The sequence below is a fragment of the Schistocerca serialis genome, chromosome 5 (genome assembly GCF_023864345.2).
Source record: "Schistocerca serialis cubense isolate TAMUIC-IGC-003099 chromosome 5, iqSchSeri2.2, whole genome shotgun sequence".
Classification (NCBI taxonomy): Eukaryota; Metazoa; Arthropoda; class Insecta; order Orthoptera; family Acrididae; genus Schistocerca; species Schistocerca serialis.
The window spans coordinates 653115490-653141735 of NC_064642.1; positions in this window are offsets into that span (position 1 = coordinate 653115490).

Sequence of the window (26246 nt, forward strand, 5' to 3'; positions counted from 1 at the left end):
ACATTTGTTTGGTCTCAGATTTGACTATAGCTTAGGTTTTCGTTTGTGGAATATTCGTCTAAACGTTGTATTGTGACGTGCCATCTCCGTTGGCTATTTTCCTCGTGTTAGTTCTCCATTTCACATTCAGTTAACAGCTGTTGATGGTGCCTGGCAAATCTTCCAGTCTCTGTTGGTTTTTTGAGGTATTCCCAATCCTTATCAGATTATGATCACATTACTTTGCAGTAACAATTAAAAATCAAATAAATTGATTGGTTCTTTAATTTATTTTATAGAAAAATAACATTTAAACAGATTGATATATTGCATGTAGGTAAATAGAGTACTATTTTATTCAGATATAATCAGGTAAAAAGACACTAAAATGAACCTGAATTTTAAGACATATCTGTCTTATATTTTAGCAAAGTGTTTAAAATCCATAAAGAAGTTTCACACATGCAAGAAGAAAAAGAAGAAAAGAAATAATTAAATGAAAATAAATTTTCAATATAACACACTATTAAATTGGTCTGAAAAGGATAAAGATATTTATAAGTCTGTTTTTCTAATAGCTATGAACATACTTGTAAGATTTATAACGAAAAACGTAGGGTGTATACAACACATAATTAATACATAAATAGTGTAATTTCTAGCTATTATCTGTTGCATGTTTCCCATAGTTTTCACTATAAATGTTACTAGTATTTCCATAAATATTGAATGTTTAAAATAATCTATTTTCAGAATTGTTTGGATGGGGACAGAAGAAATTATTTTATACTTTTAAGTTAGGTTTAAAAATATGTGATAATAATATTTTGTTTTTATTTAATTAATTATTATTTATATCACTATTAAAGCAATATTTTCATTTCATACAAAATTAGTTTTAATGTACACTGATAGAAAAAACTATGGCACAAAAAATTAATGTAGGGTAATGAAATTTCGGGAATACATTTCTCCAGGTAACATATTTATTTTAGTGTAAGAGCGATATAATCCATTGCAAATGTCAAATGCTTGTACATTAATAACCGGTGTAACCGCCAGAATGTTAAACGCAAGTGTTCAAACGCGCATACATTGTGTTGTACAGATTCCCGGTGTCAGTTTGTGGTATGAGGTTCCATGCGTCAATACTTGGTCGGTCAATACAGGGGCGGTTAATGCTGTTAGTGGATGGCTCTGGAGTTGTCGTCCGATGCTGTCCCATACGGACTTATTTTACTTTCAAAAACGAAAATCTCGTTGAATGGACGAAGATTTGCAGCGATAGACGACATAAAAAATATTCGGAGACGGTGCGTCGCGCGATCCGGCAAGAGATGTACAAGACTGCTTCCGTAATTGGAAATGGTGTTGGGCGCGGTGTATCAATTTTGGACGAGAGTATTTCAAAGGAGACCATACACAATAAGTAAAATATAGGGGTAGAAAAATTTTGTGGACAAAGTTCCAAATTTTTTGAGCAGACCTCCTACGTATACGATTGGTGGCAGATTTGGTGAATGCGCCGTCCAAGGTAACATGTCAGCACTCTGTAGAGCATCTTGGATTACAACATCGGTATGTGGACGAGTGTTATTTTCTTGGAAAACACCTCCTGGAATGCTGTTTATGAATGGCAGCACAACAGATCCAATCATGAGACTGATGTACCAGTTAGCATGCAGGGTGCGTGGGATAACCAGGAGAGTTCTCCTGCCGTCATACAATATCACATCGCAGACCATAATTCCAGGTGCAGCTGCAGTATGTCTAGCATGCAAACAGTTCGACTGTTGCCACTCTCCTAGCCTCGACCTAATGAAGACACGATCTACACTGGTATCGAAGTAAAACCAGCTATCATCAGAAAACGCAACAGCCTTCCATGCTGCCCTCGAATGAGTTATCGCGTGAATGGTTTGGGGTCAGTAGAATGGACGCTACAGGATGTCTGGCTTAGAGCTGTCCTTCAAGTAGCCGATGGGTAACATTTCGTTGTGTCACTGTAGTGCCAAGTGCTGCTCGGATTGCTGCTGCAGGTGCAGAACGATGTGATAGCACCACACGCCGGACACGATGGTGTTCCTTCTCGGTAGCACCACGTGGTCGTTCGGGGCTTGTTCTTCTGGCGACAGTACATTCTCGTGACCACCGGTGCCAGTAATCATGAACAATGGCTACATTCCTGCCAAGTCTCTCTGCAATACACCAGAAATAACATCCAGCTTTTCGTAGCCTTATTATATGACCACATTCAAACTCAGTGAGGTGTTAATAATGGCATGTTTGTTGCCTTAAAGGCATTATTTACTGACATCAACTCACCTTGTTGAATCACAGTGGTAACTAATGCCCACGACATTTACAGGTTGTATTTAAAGCAAAACGGCTTTGTATCCTCATAGTGGCGCTACTAGCGCAACTATTGTATGACTGGCGTGAAATCTGAATAGAAGTTATCTTTCAGATGTAGAACCACGCCTACCAACTTTCGTTTATCTTGCACAACTCGTTCTTGGTGTTGTGAATTTTTACCCTCAGTTTATATCAGTAAAGTAGCAACTATACTTCAGTCCACTATTATTTCAGCAACCCTGGTAACCATCCGTGCAAAATAAAATAGATGAAGTTTTTATGAAATTTACCATTACTGAGTATTGATATGTAAGGGGTGTCATCTTAATGGTCTTCTCTAAGACCAAATTTAGATTTGTGAGTGTGTGATATTTGAAGTTTAAGTGGAATTTGAAATTATAATTTATATTTTAGTAATATTAATTCAGTTAATGCGTTTGGGTTTCCGCTGTATGTATCGTACTTAATCTTTTGTCCTCTAGCGTAGTTGAATGAATGTTGCTTTTCATAACAGTCGATTAACTGAACGTTAAAACAGCAAATCAACTTCTTTTGTTAGTACGCCATACAGTGATAGAAATAGCTAAAACATTATATCCCACATGACATCTGTGATCTTACTATGCTCTTTACTTGTCATAAATCTTGAGATCATGGTAGCAAAGTATGAGGTAGCTCCAGCATTGAAAACATAGATTTCTTGAAGGAATCCTAAAGTACATATTTCGAATACATTGTATGGTCCATATAGAATCAAGAAGCAGGTAGCTGCGTTTTGCTGTTGTTGCACATGTATGTTATGTATAAAAAATGGTATTCACGTGGTATACGTTTAGGTAGGGTCTATGGATTTGTTGCCAGATTTCGCGATCTACTTTGTTTCGCTAATCGATAGTTGCTTATGAATTTATTCCGCGATTAAAGTACCACAGAAAATATCTGCAAATATTTGTAACAGTGGGTGAAAAGGACCAGTCAGCATTCCCGCCGACTGGGATTGAAAACCATGCAGTTTTGTCCCTTTAATCTCCAAACCAACCGACATCCAACCAACCACCCCAGCCGTCTGTTGGTTGTAGGAGTTCTAATCATCAATAAATTACTTTAGTAGGTCGAAGAAACTTATGGACTCCCTTCTTCGCAGAGACCATTACCAGGGTAGAGACCATAGCGCGATGTCCTGTGTGCTCGTATCTTCAGGAACTCCCCAAAGCTTTATACGTGGCTAAGTCAATTATTATCCGCAGTTTGGTTATATTTTTGTTTATTTTGGTACTACTGTCGTTTAACGTTGATGACGCATGCTTTATTTATTTGTTATTATATCTTTGCAATTTTCAAGCTGCTAGATTAGTTTCGTTATCGCTGCCGTGCTGTTATTCATGGCTGCTCCACTGTCTAATTGCACCAAAGAAGAGCGTCGTTCAGTGATCCGTTTTTTTGTGGTTGGAAGGTGTATCAGGGACCGAAATTCATTGAAGACTTTCGGTACAGTACGGGAACAGTGTTTTGCCACAACGGAGTGCCTACGAGTGGATTGAAAAATTCCGAAATGGAAGCACAAGTGTTACGCACGATGAAGGATCCGGACGACCGTTTACCACCACAAATGAGGAAACTATTGAGCGTTCACGTGAAATGATTCTTTTAGACAGACGATTAACTATTGACGAAGTGGTACCTCGTCTGTTAATTAGTCATGGTTCTGCCTACGAAATCATTCACAACAGACTTGGGTGTCATACAGTTTGTGCAGGATGAGTCCCAAAACAACTCACATAGTTGCATAAACAAACGCACTTGGAAATCTGCAAAAAACATTTGGATTGCTATGGTAAAGAAGTGGACAACTTCTGAGACAGGATCATTACTGGTGACGAAACATGGATCCATCAGTATGAGCCGGAGAGAAACGGCAGAATAAGGAATGAATTTTATCCATAGTGGATGCTGTCGAACTCCGTGACTGTTCCTTTATGAGGTGTAGGAAATTATCTGCTACCAGTCACAATAAAAGGTTATTTATTTTCACACGACCGGTTTCGGGCTTGCGCCCATCTTCAGGTGTTTATACATTCATGTACATGTTTTTCCTTTTGGAGATCACTGTATAAATACAAAAAATTATTTGCTGGTGACTATACAGATACAAGTTGGACAATGGTAAGTGGTAAGGCAGCATTTGACGAAAATATATCTGTACTTACATAAAGATGAAGTACCATTATTACAGCTATGCTGTGGTGATAGTTTTGCCACTTAGTTACACACTCATGGTGTACGTTACAGTAAGATGCTTACTGCCGGGCTAAAGCCCGCAATTCGAAGCAAACGCCGAGGATTACTGTCAAGGAATGGAAACATCCAAATTCGCCGTGCAAGAAAAAGTTCAAGAGCCAACCATCCGCAGGAAAACTGATGCTTACGGTTGTTTGGTAGGCACAACGTCCAGTACTGAAACGTTATGGGGAGAGGGGCACAACAATAAACAGTGTACGTTACAGTAAGATGCTTACTGCCGGGCTAAAGCCTGCAATTCGAAGCAAACGCCGAGGATTGCTGTCGAAAAGTGTTGTGTTGTTGCACGACAATGCCCGTCCGCATACTGCTGCCCACACTGCTGAAACGCTCCAGAAACTCAAATTTGAAGTACTGGATCATCCTCCATATAGTCCCGATGTTGCCCCTTCTAATTATCATTTGTTTAGTCCACTCAAACAGGCATTCCGAGGCCGCTGATTTGCCTCGGACGAAGCAGTGAAAGAAGCGGTGCATTCCCGGATCGCAGCTCAAAACTAGAACGTTCTTTTATGAGGGCATCAGGAAGCTTGTACAATGATGGATCAAGTGCGTTGAAACGCAAGGGGACTATGTCGAAAAATCATGTTCTTGTAAGTTTCCTATTTGATTACAATAAAATTTTATAACTACTTTGCGGATAATAATTGTCTTACCCTCGTATTACTCTAGAGGTGCTTCGAAGGCTTTTGTGAGAGCGGGATTGATTATCAGTTCAGAGACACTGCACAGATATTGTGAATGAATCTGATTCTGAAACAAGGATTCCTTAGGCAGTCAAACAGACTGCGGCCGCCGAAGAGGGATTTTGGAAGCCGCTGGCGGGCAGAGGGTGTCGCTCGCCGGCCGCCTCCCCGCCCCTTCCTCGCGATCCGCCGCTGTTCTTCTCCACCGGTGCGCCCAAGAAAATGAAGCAGGCGGCAGGGAGCGCCAATCAAATTAATTACCGCCGCCAGATGCGCCGATACAGCCGCCTCCGCCGCCCCCGCCCTGCCGTCACGAGCCAATTAGGCGGCTACCTGCGCCCGGCGCTAAAAATTGCCAATTACCGGCAGAGGCGCCTTTTGTAGGCGCGCAGCGGCTGTGAAGCGGAACGCTCCGTCGCCGCCTCCCCCCCCCCCCCCCCCCCCCCCGCTCGGCCACCCGGCGCGTCGCGACGCTGCCAGAGTCCGCGCGGCGGCCTCCCGGGCGATGATTGGCAGCAGTCGGTAATTGTATTAGCACTCCGGCGCTGCGCGGCGCGCGGCGCGGTGTGACGCCGTGTTTGCAGCGACGCGCCGGTGATCCTGCCGGCGCGACGCAACAGCCCACAATGGCAGGTCAACACTCGCCCCGCAGCTTACATCTATGCTGTGTGCTCGGGGCCGCTTTCCGTTCCGCTCGGTTAACACGCCGCGCTGGGGTCCCACATGTCACGCCATCACTGTGATTGACGAAGTCTGGTGTCGCTGCGCCCCTACTGTTAACTCAGCGCGCAGCCTTGCACTGATCACACCGCTCCTACGCCCTGTTTGCTCTTGTCATAGCCGGTACGTACTGAATTGAAATTCAAAGTGGACAAAAAATTTCCTAAAATTTGTGGGTAAATATATTCTTAGAATTTCATGCACATACATTATTCACAATGCTATATTTTCTATGTGGAGGCAGACAGAAAATTAGGGTAAACTATCCCTCAAAAAAAAAAAAAAAAAGGAAAAAAAGAAATGGTTCAAATGGCTCTGAGCACTATGGGACTTAACATCGGAGGTCATCAGTCCCCTAGAACTTAGAACTACTTAAACCTAACTAACCTAAGGACATCACACACATCCATACCCGAGGCAGGATTCGAACCTGCGATCGTAGCGGTGGCGCCTAGAACCGCTTCGCCACTCCGGCCGGCAAACTATTCCTCCAGCATCGACAGTTATTTCATCCCTGCTGGACCTTGTTCGACTCATTGGGCGTCAAGGATTGTTGGTGAAGAAAGCAACCAGCCTAAAATAAGCTTAAAAAGCTTTATTTTCTTTCCATTACCGGCTTCGAGCTATAATAACCATCGCCAGATGGCTAAAATTTTTCCTAACAATAACATATTCATCAGTAGCGTGCGATCCGCTACTGTAGTGCGTATCTGCGTTACAGTATTTAGGACCTCAGTGCGTTTTTTAAGGATGGCAGAAACATGATAATGTGCCTGCATTTGATAAGATATGAAATGATAAACACACTTAGGTTTGTTCTAATGGACAGCTTTACTTCTTATTTTTGTCCTTACACCTTTTCAGGACGTTGCACAAGACGTTGAAGTGTAAAAAATACAAAAAATGCTTACTGAAACAAACGCTGTGGCACACAAACTCGTTGCAATGTTCCTTACGTTAGTTACAGCGACAGATGTGTATTTTACGTGTAATCCTTTTGTTTGTAACTATCCACTAAGGATTCATTTCCCAACAAGCAAAGATCTCGACCACCTTATCTACATCTGCAGCTAGAGGAAAGCACCGCAAGCCACATGACAGTGTGTGACGGAGCGTATATCTTGTACTGATAACTGATCCTTCCTTCCCTGTTCCACTCACGAATGGAGTATGTGAAGAATGTTTGTTGATAAGCCTCTGTACAAGCTCTAACTTCTAGGATTTTCTAGTCGTGGTCACATCGCGAAATATATGTGGGAGCTAAAATTGATTTTCTCCGTGCGAAGAAGGCTACAGTAAACCTGTCCGTGGGGAAGTGCGTATTTTTTATTGATGAGTACAAGGTGGTCGCTGACCTTTCGAAGACAGGTGTAGTCCGTGGCGGGTGTATATCGCATTCCTGAGCCATGGCATATATTGGTCAAACTATAAGGACCGTGGAGGACCGATGTACTGAACCTAAACGGCACAAATGATTACAGCAGCCAAGTAGATCAGCTATTGCCGAACATTGTTTGGACACTGGTCACCCCATGTTATTATATAACACCGAGATATTGGTATGCACGTCCAGCTATTGGGACAGTGTTATTAAGGAGGCAGTTGAGATTAAATTAGTGAGCAACCTCGTTAACAGGGATGGAGGTTTTTGTCTAAACTACGTTTGGAATCTGGTTCTCTCCCTTGTCCGAAAACGAGGGCCAGAGTCAATGCTACCTCACCTGCGAGTTCGTAGTCTCGCTATCGATAGCTCTGATTTTGGTCATCTTTGGTGGCACTAGTGTTCAGTGTGTGTGTTATGTTTCCTGCATCAGCTCGAGAACCGAGGCTTTAAATTTACATGGTCGTCGCCTGTCCGTTGCAGTTTGCCGAAATATCGGCGGTCGCTGAAAGTGTTAACTGGCTTAATTCCCGGAAGTTATTTGAAAGTTGTATACTCCAGGAGAAACTCAGGTCTCACATCAGTCAAATGTGTTGTGAGGAATCCATGTCTGGAAGGCAAAGAAAAAAGGACTGAAGTTTTAGATAATGCCAAAAACTTATTTTTATTTGGAAACTAATAATGACTTAATTTTTATTTATGTGTTAAGATGTCTTTGGAACACACATCTTGGACAAGCTATATGAATGCAACTATAAACATAGCTGTGTGCAGCAACCGAGAAAATATTTTTATTTATTTATTTATTTATTTATTTTTTTGTGGTTCCAATGGATTTTATATTTGACTTGACCATGGTTTCCACTCCTAAACTAAGAGAGTCTTCATCAGAATTTATGTTACATACGTAAAACGCATGCTCAACGTTTTACGTATGTAATATAAATTCTAGTGAAGACTCCCTTAGTTTAGGAGTCGATACCATGGTCAATTCGACTATAAAATCCATTGCAACCAGTGGAACGTCTCTGCTACAAAATAAATAAATAAATAAATAATTAAAAATAAAAAAATAAAGCTATATGAATCTTAAAGGTGAACGATACACTAAACGTGTATGTAGGGGACCTAGTGTCAATCTGGACAGTCACGTTAATTGTTACGTCTAAAGGTCAGGGAATAACTGAAGATGGCAGCTTACATGCAGTAAAGCAAATGGACACTTGTGCAGCTGCAGTTTCAGCTGCTGAATAACGAACAGTTGTTAAGTGAACTTGTCTGTGAGGATTAGTAATGGATATCCACCATACTGCTCATTACGTAGAAAGCAATGTGTCCTTCTGACGTTATACAACTGCCACCGAACTGGAATTGGCGTGCCGTGATATTAGCAATTCCATTCGCTATCACACTGCAATTTTCCTCACGGGCGACAGATCACTTGCTTGCTTATCTGTCTGTGAGCCAACTTCAGCTACGTGGTCGCTGAACAGAGCATGCAGTGGCAGTACAATGAGGGAACACTGACCAAATTGGCCCAAAAGAGACCGCTAGTCTGTAACGCTGCCAATTCGCGAGCTGAGTAGAGGATATTGGTCACGATTCTGTCTCCGACACTTCATTATACAACCTAATTCAATATTCCACATCATCATCATCATCTTGGACAGTTTCCAGCCACTGGCTGGGTCTGTCGGGAACACAAGCCTCTCCATCGTGTTCTGTCTTTCCACCATTCCCCCTCTTCTACCTTCGTCCAGTTCTCTCCTCTTCTCATCACACATTCCTTCACTCCCTTCACCCATCTATCTCTTGGTCTTCCTCTGGGCCTCTTCCCCTCCAGTTGCAGATCAAACATCCTCTTTGGAATTCTTCCCTCATCCATTCTCCTCATGTGTCCATACCACTGCAGTCTTGATTTTTCTATCCTGTCCTGTACTGGTTCCTCCTTTAGTCTTTCCCTCACATACAAATTTCGCAATCTGTCTTGTCTTGTTACACCCAACCTGCTCCTCTGGAACTTCATTTCACTAGCCTCTATTCTACTTTTGTCGCTTTTGTGCATTACCCATGTCTCACTTCCGTATGTCAATATGGGGACAAAGTAGGTTCGGTATATAATTCCCTTGGATTTCTGTGGCACCTCCTTGCTCCAAATAAGCCCCCTAATGCATTTGTAGAACTGCCCTGCTTTTCTGCACCTTTCATTTATTTCCATTGCGTTTCCCCCCTTACTTTCAATCACGCTTCCCAGGTACTTGAAGTTCTCTACCACTTGTAGTTTTTCCCCTCCACAAGTTATATCCACATTTGGCCTATTCTTCTTCCTTGTTGTGACGATTATTTCACTTTTCTTTGCAGAGAAATGCATTCCATATTGTGCTGCCGTTGCCTCCCATGCATCTAACTGCTCTTGCACCTCCTTTACGCAATTTCCCCATAACATCAGGTCATCGGCAAAAAGCACTGCTTTCATTTTATGATCTCCAATTGCATCTGATACTTGCTGTAGGATTTCATCCATAACAATAATAAACAATAAAGGCGAAAGTGCACTTCCCTGTCGCAGCCCATTTTCCAGCTTGAACCATGCAGTACGTTCCCTCCCCACTTTCACACAACTCTCACTTCCCTCATACATTTTTCTGACTTTTCGTGTAATCTCTTCATCTATCCCTTTTGCGTTCAGCACATCCCAGAGCTTGTCCCTACAGATACTGTCATACGCCTTCTCAATATCCATAAAGGCCATGATTAAGTCCTTCCCGTACTCATAGTGCCTTTCCTGCAGTTGCCTTACCGCAAATATGAGGTCCGTTGTTGATCTTCCCGGTCTGAAACCGTACTGCTCCTCTTGCAGTCTACTTTCAATACTGCTTCTTATTCTCTTCTCCAGCATCTTTTCATAGATTTTTCCACAGTGGCATAGCAGGGTGATTCCTCTGTAGTTCTCACATCTTCTTTTATCCCCTTTCTTGAAGATCGGGACTATAATTCCTTTCTTCCAATCCTCAGGAATTCTGTTCTCCTTCCACACCACCCTCAGCACTCTGTATAGCCACTGGGTTCCTACTTCTCCTGCTGCTCGTATCATATCCACTGTTACTTCATCCCAACCTGGTGCCTTGCCCCCTTTCATCCTCTTTATGGCTTCTTCCACTTCATTCCAAGTTAGATCATCAATTTCCCCACTATTATAATCGTCTGCTGCCTTAGGCTCTCCATCGCTGTTAGTTACCTGCTTGGCAGCATTCAACAGATCTTCAAAGTACTCCTTCCAAATCTTTTTGAGCTCATGCATTTCCTCCACAACTCTTCCATTATTATCCATGATCCTCAGGCACTCGCTTCTGTCGTTCCTCTTATTTCTTACCATGGTGTAAAGTACTTTTTTGTTCCCTTCACTGTCCTCTTCTAACATTCTTGTCCATTTTTCCATCCACTTCTTCTTCTCCGCCCTTACTATGGTCTGTGCCGCTTTCTTGCTTTCCTTATATTTTACCCTAGCTTCCTCTGTTCGGGTCTGGAACCATTCTCTGAAGGCTTTGTTCTTTCGAAGTACTGCCTCTTTACATATGTTGTTCCACCATGGGGTTTCCCTACTTCTCCTCTTTGTGCTAGTTCTTCCGCACACAGTCTCAGCTGCCTCAACTAGAGCCCTCTTAAAATCGCCCCATTCTTCTTCCACTGTTCTTTGATCTTCCTTTGGCAGCTTCTTCCTGATCAGTGTCTGGTACTGGGTCCTCCGTTCATCCTCTTTCAGCATCCATGTCTTCAACCTTTTCTCCTGTATATCTGTTGCCCTCCTATCTTTTTTCTCTCTCAGGGTGGCTACCAACAGCCGATGGTCGCTGTCTAAGGCCTCAGATGGTATGACCTTAACATCTGTGAGGCTGCTCATCATCTGCCTATCCACTAGTACATAGTCTACTACTGAAGTTTGGGACCAGTCCCCACTGTACCAAGTTATTTTGTGACTACTCCTCTTCTTGTACCACGAATTTGCGATCGCCAGCCCAATATTCCACAGCAAGCTTTTAATATTGTTGATCATTAATTACGTTTTTTATGTAATGTTCCATGTTTTTCGCTGTCTGGGGTGGAATGTTGAACTGGACCTATCTTCACTGTAGACAATTGGCTGTGCCTTCCCAGCAATGGGCAACCCTTGCCTGAAACTCGGCCCACCTGTTCCATTTGGTCACCTCTGCTACTGCTAAGAAGATTAGTATGGTTGTCAGTCCATGATTATAAATTATGTAAGTGAACAATTTATTATCAAAGACGAATCCTTTTTATGTCAAATAATACACCCATATTACATAATCTTACTTCCAAAAGGAAAATTATAGATTGTTTTACTTTTAAAAAGTATTATAGAAATTCTAACGTTTGCCGCTTTGCTATTTTGTATCAACTTTAATTCCTCGTGGCAAGTCGTGTTTAAACCTGAAAGTTTGAAATTTTGCTCAGATGTCACTGATAATAACGCTTTACTTCAGTAATGGATCTTGATAGTGAATTTACTGAACACTCAGTCACTATTATTGTTAAATAGAATTCAAATAATGATGAAGAAGTTGATCAAACTCGATTTTTTTTAATTATCTCTGCAAGTAAATGTGTCATGATGTTGAAAGTCTGTTCTATAGTTTTTGCTAATTATCCACAGAAGCGCCTGAATGGGGAGACATTAAGTAAAAATTTCCTGGCACTATAAGCAGATAATCAACCTCATGTCTAGCCAGTAATCAATCATGGTACCGACCCTTGTAACCATTCTGTTGAGCTCAGTTAGAAACTATTCTTTGAGAATAAATACCTCATACTATACTGAATGCGACTGACCCATTTCAATAACTCAAATTTAGAGAAATGTAATAATGATTAATGTCATACGAAAACTGTGCTTTATGAAGTAACTCTATGACAGTTTGCTGTTTATTCATCAGATCTGTTCAATATAATGTACAGCTCTATGTGAGCCTTGTAATTTTGGAGAAGAGCTATTCAGTGATAACGTACAAGAACAATTAACTATTGTGCTAATCAAAGTAAAATTACATTTCAAACATAACTGAAAGACTCAATACGTTTGTTATTCCATAGCCCCACTATTTCACCATTGGGAGTGAATGTAATGACTCTTCACATGTTGTGTGAAAATTCCATCTGTGTTTTATATTAACATGATGTGCACAGTAATTGTGCTCTTTGCTGCATACGGCTAGAAGCGCATGGAACGTATAGCTGTAATACTGTATTAACTCTTCGTACTTGCTTAATTCTCGTAAGATATAATGATCTGTATAAGAAAATACTTCTCACTCTTGTTTTGACACTCGTTATGCAAGGTATGACATAATCTGATCTCTGCAATAAACCTGTTATTACATAATTTCTGATTTCATTCGAGCAGGTCATACAGCTTCCTTGGATTTGGTGAGAATTACTGAATTATTTGTAGCATGTAGCAGTCTTCTTTACTGTATGAGTGAAATACTAAATCTATTTCTCCTTCTATGGTAGATAAAATATTTAACTAGGTACTGTTTATTACTTTGCCTGGTGTGAATTTCAGTAATGAACTCTACTGTTCACAATGATGAGGCCAATAGTTAGAACAAGCACGTCAATTTTTGTGACTTTTAGTCTAGTCGCATTACCGTTGAACACAGAGATTCCCATAAATAACTACTGCGAACACCACGTGAAACTGGTGGTACATTGCACTTACACGTTCCGTTCCTAAAATAAGCAGAGATTTAGTTTACCACTTTTCATTATTGGTGATTCTCCATATTACTGACAGGTGAGTGGGTTAAAAGGCAGAGTAAAATAAAAGTAAGTCAGATTAAGTCAGATGGGATTCGATCCTGCTAAATTTCGGCTTCTAGCCAAACAGTTTCCTTTTTTTATTTTTGACCGTTGTGATTGGTCGTTGCGGATGTCACATGACATCCGTTAAAGTTCTTTTGTTGATCCTTCCACTCATTTTTTTTTATTACAGAGGCAAAGCAGCTCTCTGACCGAACACGCTGAGCCCGCATCTCGTGGACGTGCGGTAGCGTTCTTGCTTCCCACGCCCGGGTTCCCGGGTTCGATTCCCGGCGGGGTCAGGGATTTTCTCTGCCTCGTGATGGCTGGGTGTTGTGTGCTGTCCTTAGGTTAGTTAGATTTAAGTAGTTCTAAGTTCTAGGGGACTGATGACCATAGATGTTAAGTCCCATAGTGCTCAGAGCCATTTTGAGCCATTGAACACGCTAAGCTACAGTGCCTGCTACCACTAGACTATCGTATTAGATGCCTCAGAGAAACGCTGCTCGAGTTACGGCGGCTATTCAGTAGGTGGTAGTGGCACCGTTTTCACAACCTAAACTTAATTCATCATATTCAGACAATTTGCGCAAAATATTTATAAATTTGATAGTCCCTTTCGCACGAATCAGTGTAGCCATTAGTGAAAACCGGGTCAAAATCTCTGCAGTTTTGTAGTAACTGATGCATTAAATATCATAAATTCTAGGGAGAGTAACTATGAGTATTTCGATTTAACTCACTTACGACTGACACCACAAACAGGTTACTTCCAAAGTAATGCCCCGACTGTAGCATGCCATAGGAAAAATGAAAAGTATTTGTTAGTATGCTGCTCGAAGTCTGTGATTGCTGTGCTGATTTTGGTCTGTGTTCATTTTCTTCTACAGTATTTTTGGGGGTATGTAGTGCAGTTATTATTCTAATTCTTCTATTGCAATAACGGTGTTGTTCGAAGGTCTGACTGTTGGGTAGCCATGTTGTGTTCGATTAGTGTCTAAGGAAAATGTAATTTCTTACAAACGAACAAATTTTTTTAAAAAACAGGTCTGCATCTGCATTTATACGCCACAAGCTACGTTGCGGATGGTTCCTCATTTCGTACTGTTACTTATTTCCCTGCCCCTTCGTACTCCAGTCACGAATGGTGTTTACGGAGGACGGCTATGGCAAGCTTCCGTTTCAAAAAATGGTTCAAATGGCTCTGAGCACTATGGGACTTAACTTCTGAGGTCATCAGCCGCCTAGAACTTAGAACTACTTAAACCTAACTAACCTAAGGACATCACACACATCCATGCCCGAGGCAGGATTCGAACCTGCGACCGTAGCGGTCGCGCGGTTCCGGACTGAGCGCCTTAACCGCTTCCGTTTCAGCTTCGTGTTGTGAAGAGATGTTGTTGTAGTGTGCGTACTCCTGAGATTCAAAATTATAGTCTCCGTGATGTGAAAACGGAGTGAAGCTGCCTATGCAATCAAGCGAATTTACCTTTAAAAGATAATTAAACGCGTCGCGCATTGGATAACGTCTTATTAAGTCTGAATTCAACAGTGGTAGACTCATCTTTAAAAGTGAATAATCATGCATGAAATACAGAGGTGAACTATAACACGACAGCACATTTTAGTTAACAGGAGCGTCTAAATGGTAAAAACATGCACGCTTATAAGAGACGCTATTTATTTCTCACAACGAGCAATCAAGTGCGAAAAACTTCAACAAGATAGCAATGAATGCAAATGTAGAGAACAGTTAAGTTTAAATTCAATTTGGCCCCAAATTTAGATAGCGTCTTGAATGTTGCAAATGGTCGAGCCAAGAGCATATCAGAAAGTGCTAATGAAAGGTGTACTTGGAAGAACAGACACATTTCACAGAAGCAAAGTGCATCCTGGAAATGAAACATTTACTAAGTGCGGCCATCAGTTACCAAACGACTGACTCCTCGAAGTTAACAAATACCGCGCCCCCTGAATGACTCGACGGAAAAGCATTGCTGGTGAATCTCGCCAAATAAACTTCCTCTCCTCGACTGCGTGCGCGCCGCCTGCGAGAGGCAGATAATAGCGGACAGGCCCCGACTTCGCGTGTGCGGCCCGCGAGGATTCAGCGACACAGTTGTTTCCAGAGACAGGAGCAGAGTGAGACTAAACACAAATTCTAGATTCTCTGTCACAGTTTGGAAAAGCTCAAGTCATTCACCAATGTCGGTAATGATTCCGAGTGCTGTCCAATGTCTAGCCAAATTTTGCCGATATTGCGATCACCACCGCAATGAAATTTCAATATTTAGACAGCGTCAGCAAGAATGAATATTTTGTTTATTTTGAGCGCGAAAGCACGGGCAGAAGTTAACCGTCTTCCTAACCAGGTTCCAGAGCATCCATTGACAAACCGTGTGTTGCGATTCCCACGGAAAACTTCCAACCATCGGCTTCCTTAACTAAAGGAGACTTACCTCCATGTAAGCATCGTGTCTTTGCACGAGTGCTTTCAAGCCACCGACATGTGTTATCTTTCACCGCGTTGAAATGGCCAGTGCCGATTCTGGGAAAGCGTGAGGTGGTAGCAGTATATGCCCTGAAGAACGCTTAAAGCTAGAGGCTAATGGCTTTGGTGAAGGTCGAATGCCTGCATCCCTCAACTGTCTGTCTATCCTAGGCTCCCGTGCCGAATAAACGGAAAACTACAGGTTCTCACAAATCGAAGTGAACAGCAAATTCAGTTCCTACCGCGATCATACGCAAGATGTGGAATCACATATGCATTTTGAAAGCATTAATACGAATTACGAAAACATCTCATCTAACCATTCATTAAATTAACAGACCTGGAAAGTACTATCAGAGCACAAAAATATGAATAGAACTTGTAGGGTGCCACTACATGAATAATAATTAATCCACCTTACAGCGTGCTTTTCGGGAGATACGGGTAGCAGGAAGCAATATTTTGGCTGACTACCCTAGAACGCTCAAGGAATTTTAACAGAAGAACCCACCATGATGCACAATGCCTCTCTTACACCAACTGCCACTGGAGTTGGAAGAGAATATCCGAGACGCTTCCGCTCTTATGAGCCGAACTCGCGATGAAACGCTGCGTTCTTCTTCTGATCTTCTCACCTCCACGATCCATACTACATTGAAAAGGTGCCATACTATGGGGAAAACTTGAACGTGAATGTGCACTACACTTGCTGAGGATTCCTCCAAAAAATCTGTATGGCGTCTGCCTATTTATGATCATTTTTATGTGGGGTCCCACTTTAAGTGGCTCCGTAGGCATACTCCCATATATTTAATTAATATGATTTATTCTAGTGATTACATGGAAATCGTAATATATTTCCACGTATTTAATTGCAGTATTTGTTCAGATTCTGATTCAACTGATAGTTCTGGCACCCACAGTCGATTCTCCGCAGTTATTTCAGCATTTCACAAGATTTTTTTTTTTCTATTGTCACTTCTCTGTGGACAACACCACCATCCTTGAACAGGCTTGTGCCGTGTGGTAGTTGCAGTGAGTGAATTCCTCGCTTTTCAATTCGGGTTGGCTAAAAGTCACGTTTGGAAGACTTGCTGGGTCAATCTGACACGCGCAGAGTAAGCAGGCCTGACCCCTTGCGCACCGAAGGGGACTTGTGGAGCTCCATCGGCGCCACGGTGGCGGAAGGTCGTTGGCGAGTGTGGTTCGACGGGTTGTGCTGTGGCCCCCTCGAAGTTATTGTGCTGGCTTTTCCGTTACTTGAAGGGAATTCCTTTACGGTTGTCTTGAGTGGCTTTGGACTTGTGTCGAAATGTTAATGCGGTCCTAAGTGCTGTAAGGATCAGCTGGGCAGTTAATGAATTCATTTGGCTTGTTACAGTTGTGATGAAAATTTTCATGTGGTTTTAAGTGCTGTAGAGATCAGCTGGGCAGCCATTGTGTTCGCTAGCTTCGTAGCAGTTTACTGTTCACATTTACCAATGGTTTAAGGCTGCTCCCGTGGCTCTTGACAGAAAGTCATTATTAAAGGTGTTGTACACCTCTAGCGAATCAGTAAAATTTAATTCTCATACAAGAGAGTTGTGACGTGCTAAGCACCTATATTCTGTCCTGATATCTGTTTGACTTCTAACCATTCTGGCTCGGCTGTCAACATACTTTTGCATTGCACCTGACAGATAAAGGTGAATACTTCATTATTGCTTACATTATCTCCTTTAGAAAATGGCCTCAATTTTGGAACTACAGACCCAAGATTGCTAGAAACGCTTGAAATTTTCATTAAAAAATTCGTGATTTCCTAACGATTTGGTTTTCTTGTTGAATTACGAAGCTCATTTCAATTTATATTATTGTGGTAACAATGAAAACTACCATGGTTGACCAGCTCCTAAAGATTTACATGACCATCTCGTTCGCAGTATTCATTGGGTTTATAAAGTGTATTGGTCCATACTACATATAGGCGAAGGCTATACAAACAGTTATGGTCGTAGGGATCGCTCACTCCTGGGATGAAAGCTCCTACTGTGTCGTCAGGATGGAGGCCGAGTAACCTGTGTGGCGTTGTTAGAGCCAATAAAACGAGCTTCAGTGTCACTTCTTTTATTCCTTGTCTTCAGCAGAGACTGGAGGCTTCTTGAGCTGGAGTGGAATCTGCTGAATCAACAGGCAGACTGAGGGTTGCCGAAGACTCAGGGTTACCCCAACTTAGTCCAGTGACTCAGAGTGAGGCAGATTGCCTGACTGTTGGTCTGAATGCGCTTCCCGTCGGCTAGTCTGCTATGGATGAGGCGGTGACCGTGGTGCATGTGTCTTTGCTCGTCACGTCATCTTGACAGTATTTTGTTCCTCTGCGGTCACTGTTTGTGTTGTCAAATCAGATGTACTGCTATGATGCCATGTTGAATGCTGATCGTGGCACACTGGTTCTATGGGCCGTCTGACCCGAACGATGCTAAAGTTCCAGAGCAGTTGGTGCCCTGAACCGGAATGGTGTTGGTAGACTCGTGGGCTACTCATAGGTGGCAGCTTCAGTACTGGATGCTGGTTCGTAGCCACCCTTGGCTACAAATCGGTGGTCATTGTAAAACAGGCAGTAATATTGTGATGAATAATGGAACTATCTCACACAAGCTGTTACTACATAATAATCAGAGAACCTAGTACGAATGATATAAACGACATCGGTCCTACTGATCAACTGGGGTGGAGTATTTGTAATGTCAAATAATGACTTTGCTGCACGATGTCATTTGCAGTGAATAAATCAGTCTCACTCATTATGAGTCGACAGCGGTCTTCAGTTTTGCTGCATCGGCTACATCATTTTGTTTCAGTATCGTAACTGCTTCATCAAACCCCTGATAAGTGGTGTTTCATACTGCCTAGTGCTTCTTAAACCATCTGCGAGACTAATGGAAGCAGGTCAGTCCACACTCGCACTCACAAACAGAGGTGTTGCTACACTTTTGGTGACTGAATAACCGCTTCGAAATGTTTACATTTAGTGGCTGGCTCGTGTTGATACTTCCATACGCTTGAGCATTGCCAGACTGTAGAGTCTGAGAAACAGTTTCTCTCTCTCTCTCAATTCCTTACTATCTTAGTGCGCAACACAGCAACTGGTGCACGTCACCTCTAAAACTTGGAAATTTGCTAGTACTCAAGCTAGGATTCTTTCTTTCTTTCTCGGGCCTTTGTCCCGCTCCAACGCGGGGTCGGCGTTGTTATGACTGCTTTGGCAGTGTTAATTGCAGAGGGTTGCCAGATGCCCTTCCTGCCACAACCCCGAACCCCCCGAGACGGGAGTAGCGTACCCCAGCTGCCTGCATCTAGTGTAGGTCATCAAATAGTGCGAACGTTTTCAAATGTTTGTGAGTCGCGTAACTGAGGCGGAACTTCGGGACCAGCTCGGTATTCACCTAGCAGGATGTGGAAAACCGCCTAAATACTACATCCAGGTTGGCCAGCACACTGGCCCTCGTCGTTGATCCACTGGGCGGATTCGATCCAGGGCTGGCGCGCCTACCTGAGTCAAGGGAGCAGCGCATTAGGGCTCTCGGCTACCCTAGCGAGTTGGTACTCAGGCTAGGATGACGCCACTTACGACCCAACCTAAGGGAAAACTCTTCACAGAGCTAGCTTTGTAGTGCACTGTTTTAAGTTTATATTCTCTGGATCGCCACTTTCTCGTGATGGTAGCGCTGCGTGGCCAACACCTTCCCCGGACCTCAGCAAATGAAGTAGTGCCCCTCTCTTATTACTTGTATATCAATGAGGAATCAAATTCAACTTCCTTCTAGTATTAGGGAGACATTTAAAGTATTACGATGGTTTAGAAGCCAGTGTTCTTTCCTTGAAAGAAGCCGCGGGTCCCAGCTCCTTTAGAAAGATGCTCTTTGGACATTTGTCGTACCAGACAACAATACATCGTCAGCTGCGGAACACAGAATGCGCACACCGCGTCCTCCCAGCGGCTGAAACAAGTGCGGCAGACGTCAGCAGCTTCGTGGAGCCCATGGAGAACCGCAGACGCAGACCTCGACGCCACCGCAGACAAGGGCGTCGCGGTGGCGTCACGGCCGCGTGACAAACACAATCGCCGGCGGGTCGCGTTATTCAGACCCCGTGCCCATGAATGGTCCGCGCTGCTGGATTCCCGGAATAAAATGAAGCCGCGCGCGCCGGCTGCCACCTGCTCGCTGTTAATTAGCCGGCCTTCCACTCGGCTGCGCTACTATCGCCGCCGCTGGGACGCCCGGAGTTGGGCGCTCGCTTTCAGCACCCCCTCTAACTATTCATGCTGTCGTCCGCCGCGATTCTGTTGCGGCGGGATTCTTTTTCTACTGGCGCAGTCACATCGAACGTGCCTTTTCATGCGGTGTAAGATCCAGAATGAAATTCTTAACGAGCGCTCTGCATCAATCGAGGGAACACTGGAGCTCAAAGCTTCGGCATAATGAACAACAAGCAAAAATTTCTTTGACATGTAATGAAACTTTAGAGATAGGACTATGTCATATAAATATGCTAATTAATAAACACTGTTTGCAAATAATGTACCTTTAATTCCATTTCGGGATCACATATTCATTTAGAGCTGTAAATGTGCATCTGGAGCAAAAGAGAAACAACACAGGGTGGGGATAAAAGACATGACGAATTCTAATTCATTATTAGTACTATTATATATATTACCATAACTCTGAACACAGCAAATGAGTTCACTGTGCTGGATTTCATGTTGATTTTGTCAGTATGAAGACTGCTTTGGTGCAACTTACCATGCTACTCTTAACCTCTGAATAGCTACTGCAATCAACATCCCTCTGAAGCTGAGTATTGTATTCATTTTTGGTCTCCCTCTACAATTTTTAACCGCTTCCTCTCCCCCCTCCCCCCTCCTCCCACCCCCACACACTTTTCTCCATTAATTACGTAGTAATCTCTTGATGTTTCAGAATTTATCCTATAAACCGATCCCTTCTTCTAGTAAGGTTGTACCAAAAATTTCTTATCTCCCCAATTCTGTTCACTACCCCCCCCCTCCCCACTAGCTACTTGATTTACCAATCTAATCTTCAGCATTCTTCTCAAGCACCACGTTTCAGAAGCTTCTATTCTCTTCTTGTCCAAACTGTTTATTGTCCACGTTCACGTCCATACAGGGCTCGATATAACCAAGAAATTAATCATTCTGTGTGTGTATAGATCTCCCAGAGGTAGTGTGGACACATTTTTCAATGAAGTAACAGAAGCTCTAGATAATGTCTCAAGTACAAAGGTCAACATAATTCTGTGTGGGGACATTATCATGAACACTAATGTCATAAATGGATCCAGCAAACACCCTCATAAATATCCTTCAAAGTTTTGGCATGTCCATATTGGTCAATAGAGCAACAAGGGTTACTACAATGACTGCATCAGTAATTGACCATGTGGCCACAAATATGGACAGGGAAAAATGTGATGTAGCTGTAAAAGATCTCGGACAATCACATCATCTGTGTCAAATAACAACAGTAAAATCAGGGATCAAATCACTCCCTAACGTAATGCCTACAAACGACATCTATCAGAAATCAAAATGAAAGATTTTTCAAAAGAACTAGCTAAACACAACTGGGATGAAGTGTATAAGGAAACCAATGTGAATATGAAATACTCTAAATTCTCCACATTATTTAAATTGAACTTTGAAAAGACATTTCCACAAGCATGCATGTCTGTATCAACATCTCACAAAAACAGACCGATAACAGCAGGTATTAAGAAGTCCTCCCAAACACTTAAATACATCAATTCCATGAAAAAGAGTCGCAATGATCCAGCGTTCTTAAATTTCTAACATAGATACAAAAAGATATATAGGAAGGTGCTGACTGCTGCAAAAAAGTCATTTAATGACAAAATAATATATAATGCAGAAAATAAAAGCAAAGAAGTCTGGGAAGTTATGAAAAAGGAAACGGGAAGCATCAAACAATTGCAGAATAACGTACTGCTAAGGGAAGGGGATTAGGCAATAAACGATCTACAAAACGTAGCAAACTATGGAAACGAGTATTTGTCAAATATTGCAGAGAATTTACAGCAAAAATTCCCAAAACAAATATACCAACTGTAAATAATGTTGCACTACATACAATGCTGTTACTTCCAACCACAGAGAATGGAGTCAATAAAACTGTTCAAAAACTAAAAAATAGAAAGTTAGTAGGCTTAGATGAAGTACCAATGCGTGTACTGAAACAATGCATAGAAATTATACAAGGCCCCTTAACCACTATAATAAATCAAATCTTCACATCAGGGACATTTCACAGATTAGTTAGAACAGACAAGAGTTGTACCTCTGCTTAAGACAGATAATGCCGAAGACATAGAAAATTACTAGCCCATTCCCCTGCTGTCACTATTCTCAAAAATAATAGAAGCACATACGAAAGACAGATTAATGAATTACCTGAATAAACACAATCTTTAAAGCGAATCACAATTTGGCTTCCAACATGGCAAAAATACGGAGTCAGCCATAGTAGAATTCACAAACGTTGTACTTGATGCTCTTGACAAAAATGAGTGTCTCACAGGCATATTTTTGGATCTTCCTGAGGCCTCTGATACAGTCGACTACAACATTCTATTAAATAAATTAGAAGCATTTGGAATAAGAGGTGTAGCTAATGACTGGATTCTATCATACCTAGCAGATAGGGTACAAAGAGTAGAGATAACACATACTTCAAATAGACCCAAACATTTAGCAAAACACTTATAAGAACCAAAACACATTAATATAGGGGTTTTGCAAGGTAGCATATTAGGACCAATACCATTCCTGAAATACATCAATGACTTTCCCAGTACTGTTACTCATGGTGAAAAAATTCTCTTCGGTGATGACATCAATGTTATAGTCACTGAGAAAACAATAGAACTCCTTGCAGAGGAAGCAAATGCAACTCTCAAGGAAGGGTACGACTGGTCAATAAGCAATAAAGTGACATTGAACATACAGAAAAATAATGCCATGAATTTCAGTTTGAAGAGAGAAAATGACAATGTTAAATTAAATGTAGATGGCATTCTATAGACTGTGTAACATGTCAAAAATTTCTAGGAATGAATATTGATTCTAAGTTGAAGTGGTGGGAACACACAATGGTACTAGCAAACAGAATGTCATCAGCATGTTATGCCCTTAGAATTTTGTCATCAGTGTGCAACATGCAGTGTCCTTTAGTTATATACTGTTCATATGTACACACAGCTCTTAGCTATAGCATTTTTTTGGGAACAAATTCTCAAAATATAAACACAATTTTCAAACTCCAGAAAAGAGACATAAGAATAATAACCAAAAATAGTAGTTGAGCTCATTGGATCTGGGGATTTTAACTGCTGCATGTGAACGCATTTACCAGTCAGTTGTACACATAAAAAATAACATTGGTAATTACTGTGCAAACGGCTCTATCCATGTCCATGGAACAAGAGCTAGACTCAGCTTACATTTACAGAGAAAAAATAAACATAAAACTGAAAACAGAATTTTCTACCAAGGAATAAAACTGTACAATAAATTAACAAAAGAGATTAAAGAAACTGCAAAAATACATTTATTTTGAAAGGCAGCTAAAACGTGCCTGTTGTGGAAAACATTTTTATACATTGGGGGATTATTTACGTAAAACAGAGTAGGGGTTTAGTAAAAAACTGTTATACAAATAAATAACAATAATGATTATAAAACATCCAACATACCACATAACACCTTCACAGTATGTTTTTTCCTTTTCTAGAAAAACTTACCGCCAAGCTATACACAGTACAGTACTAACACCTCTTCCTTTTTCTGAGCTCAACATCCTATTCATTATAGAAGGACTCTGACTCAGAATAGCAAATGGGAAATTGTGGTACAAAAAATGGCCCAGAGATCACCAGTGCGTGTGTATGTGTTTGTGTGTGTAGTGAGTGAATTGTTATGAAACAATGTGTGTGTACTGTGTGCATTGACTGATAGTGAGATATAAGTGAACAGTGTGGTATTATTTTATTTAATAAGTTATTTATAAAACAAGTATTGTATACCAGGAGTATAACTAATAATTGTCTCTAACTAGAAGTCTGTAAATGTATGTGTTTAATAATTAGCTTATTTTAAATTGATCTTAACCTGTAAATACTTCGACATATAATATGTCCTTGTAAAAGGAAGTATACAGATGAATAAAGCTCCTACTGCTACTATTACTACTACACTACATACAAATCTATATTCAATGTTAACGTATCTCTCTTCTTCATAAATGCTTTTCTTACCATTGCAAGACTACATTTATATCCTCTCTACTTCGGCCATAGCAGTCATTTTGCTTCCCAATTAGCAAAACTCGTCTACTAATTCGACTGTCTTGTTTCCTGATGTAATTCCCTCAGCATCACCTGATTTAATTCAACTACACTCAGTTATAATTGTTTTCCTTATGTCGATGTACATCTTATATCCTCCTTTCAAAACCCTTTCCATTCCGTTCAGTTGATCTTCGAAGTACTTTGTTGTATCTGACAAAATTACAATGACATCGGCAAAACTCAGGTTTTCTTTCTTTTTTTTTTTTTACTTCTTCGCCCTGAGCTTTAATTCCTACTCCAAATTTTTCTTCGGTTTCCTTTATTTTATCGTTAGCCGGATGCTTCCCAAGCGTCTAGGACTGTGTGGCAACTCGTGCAGGTTCCAATAAAGTGTGTTTCTGTAGCTGGCAAATGGATATTTTATCAATATCCGCAGTTCTCAAGTGCTCACTATGATCATTTGGCACCGCTCTTAGTGTGCCGAGAACCACCGGGACCGCTTTCACTGGTTTACGCGAAAGTCACTTAAGTCTGATTTCAAAGTCTTTGTATCTGGCAAGTTTTTCTTTTCTCTTTGGTACTGTTGTCCTCTGCACTAAAATGTCAATGATCCACACTGGCCGACCGCAGTGGCCGAGCGGTTCTAGGCGCTTCAGCGTGGAACCACGCTGCTGCTACGGTCGCAGGTTCGAATCCTGCCTCAGGCATGGATGTGTGTGATGTCCTTAGGTTAGTTAGGTTTAAGTAGTTCTAAGTTCTTGGGGACTGATGACCATAGATGTTAAGTCCCATAGTGCTCGGAGCCATTTTTAAGTTCTAGGGGACTGATGGCCTCAGGTGTTAAGTCCCATAGCGCTCAGAGCCACTTGAACAATTTTTGATCCACACTGACTTCTTCGCCGTAACTGTAACGTCTCGTGAATTCTGTTGAGGTATCTGATCTGTTTTAAAGTGGTAAGGCCTATAGTATTGTGACATCACCACTTTCAAAAACTTTTTCCCGATTATTATTAGAGTGTGGCAGTACAGAAAACACCCATATTTACAGGTCATATTTCACGACCAGATTTCATACAAATTTTTCAGATCACCTTTAAAACTATGGAGCGGAAAATTCTCCATGTCTATTACTGTCCATTCCTCCCGAGACGATACTCTCACGATAACCCAAATTGTTTATGCTGAAGCCATATTGGGAAGTTCCTGCGTTTTGGGTATTCGGGACATGGAAAATAAAACCCCTCAACTTTCGTCATTGGTTTTTTAATTGAGGAGGCATTCTAGTGTGCTTGTTGCTTCAGCGTCCTTTACAATTCTTGGTGATATCGAAGACGTTTGTGACCCCGAAACCGAACCAAAGTGGCTTCCGAGATGTGTATAGGAGGTGCTCAAAAATGCACCTGTGGTCTATCGTTAGAGCCTTATATTAGCAATCAAACCATCCTCGGTCCCGGGTTCGAAAACCACGGACTATTAACTTTTTATTAATAACCAACATTGGCAGCCGAAGACTTCCGGCTTAAGAAATCACCCTCATTCTTCCAACGGCCGTGTCAAAGAGGCGCAGGAGCGGGGTTCAGGGCATTCTCTTGTCCTTGGAATCGAAAACTGCCCCTAGAGGTGGAAGATTCAGCAACGATCATCGGCATGCGGACTCAGAGGGCAATGGAAACCAGTGCATTAAAGACACAACGTCTATCCACGGGACACGTGGGCTGTAACTCAAAAAGTGTCATGATGATCTCTCCATTACCAAAAGATTACGAAATAGTCAAACTTTCGGATCTTGGGGAGGGGTCTTCCAAAGGTGAGGTGACCACGAGAAAAAGATTCAATAACCAACGAAAGGATAACGTTCAGCGAGTCGGAGAGTCGAATGTCAGGAGCTTGAATGTAGTAGGGACGCTAGAAAAGTCTGAAAAGGGAAATGCATAGGCCCAATCTCCGATCAGTTGATAATATCTAAAGCAGCAGAAAATAGTATAATGGGAGTAGCATTCGTTATGAATACAGAGGTAGGGTGTTAATGTGAACAGTTCAGTGACAGGGTTGTTCTCATCAGAATCGACAGCAAACCAACATCGACAACAATAGTTCAGGTATGCATGCTGATGTCGCAAGCTGAAGATGAAGAGATAGAGAAAGTATATGA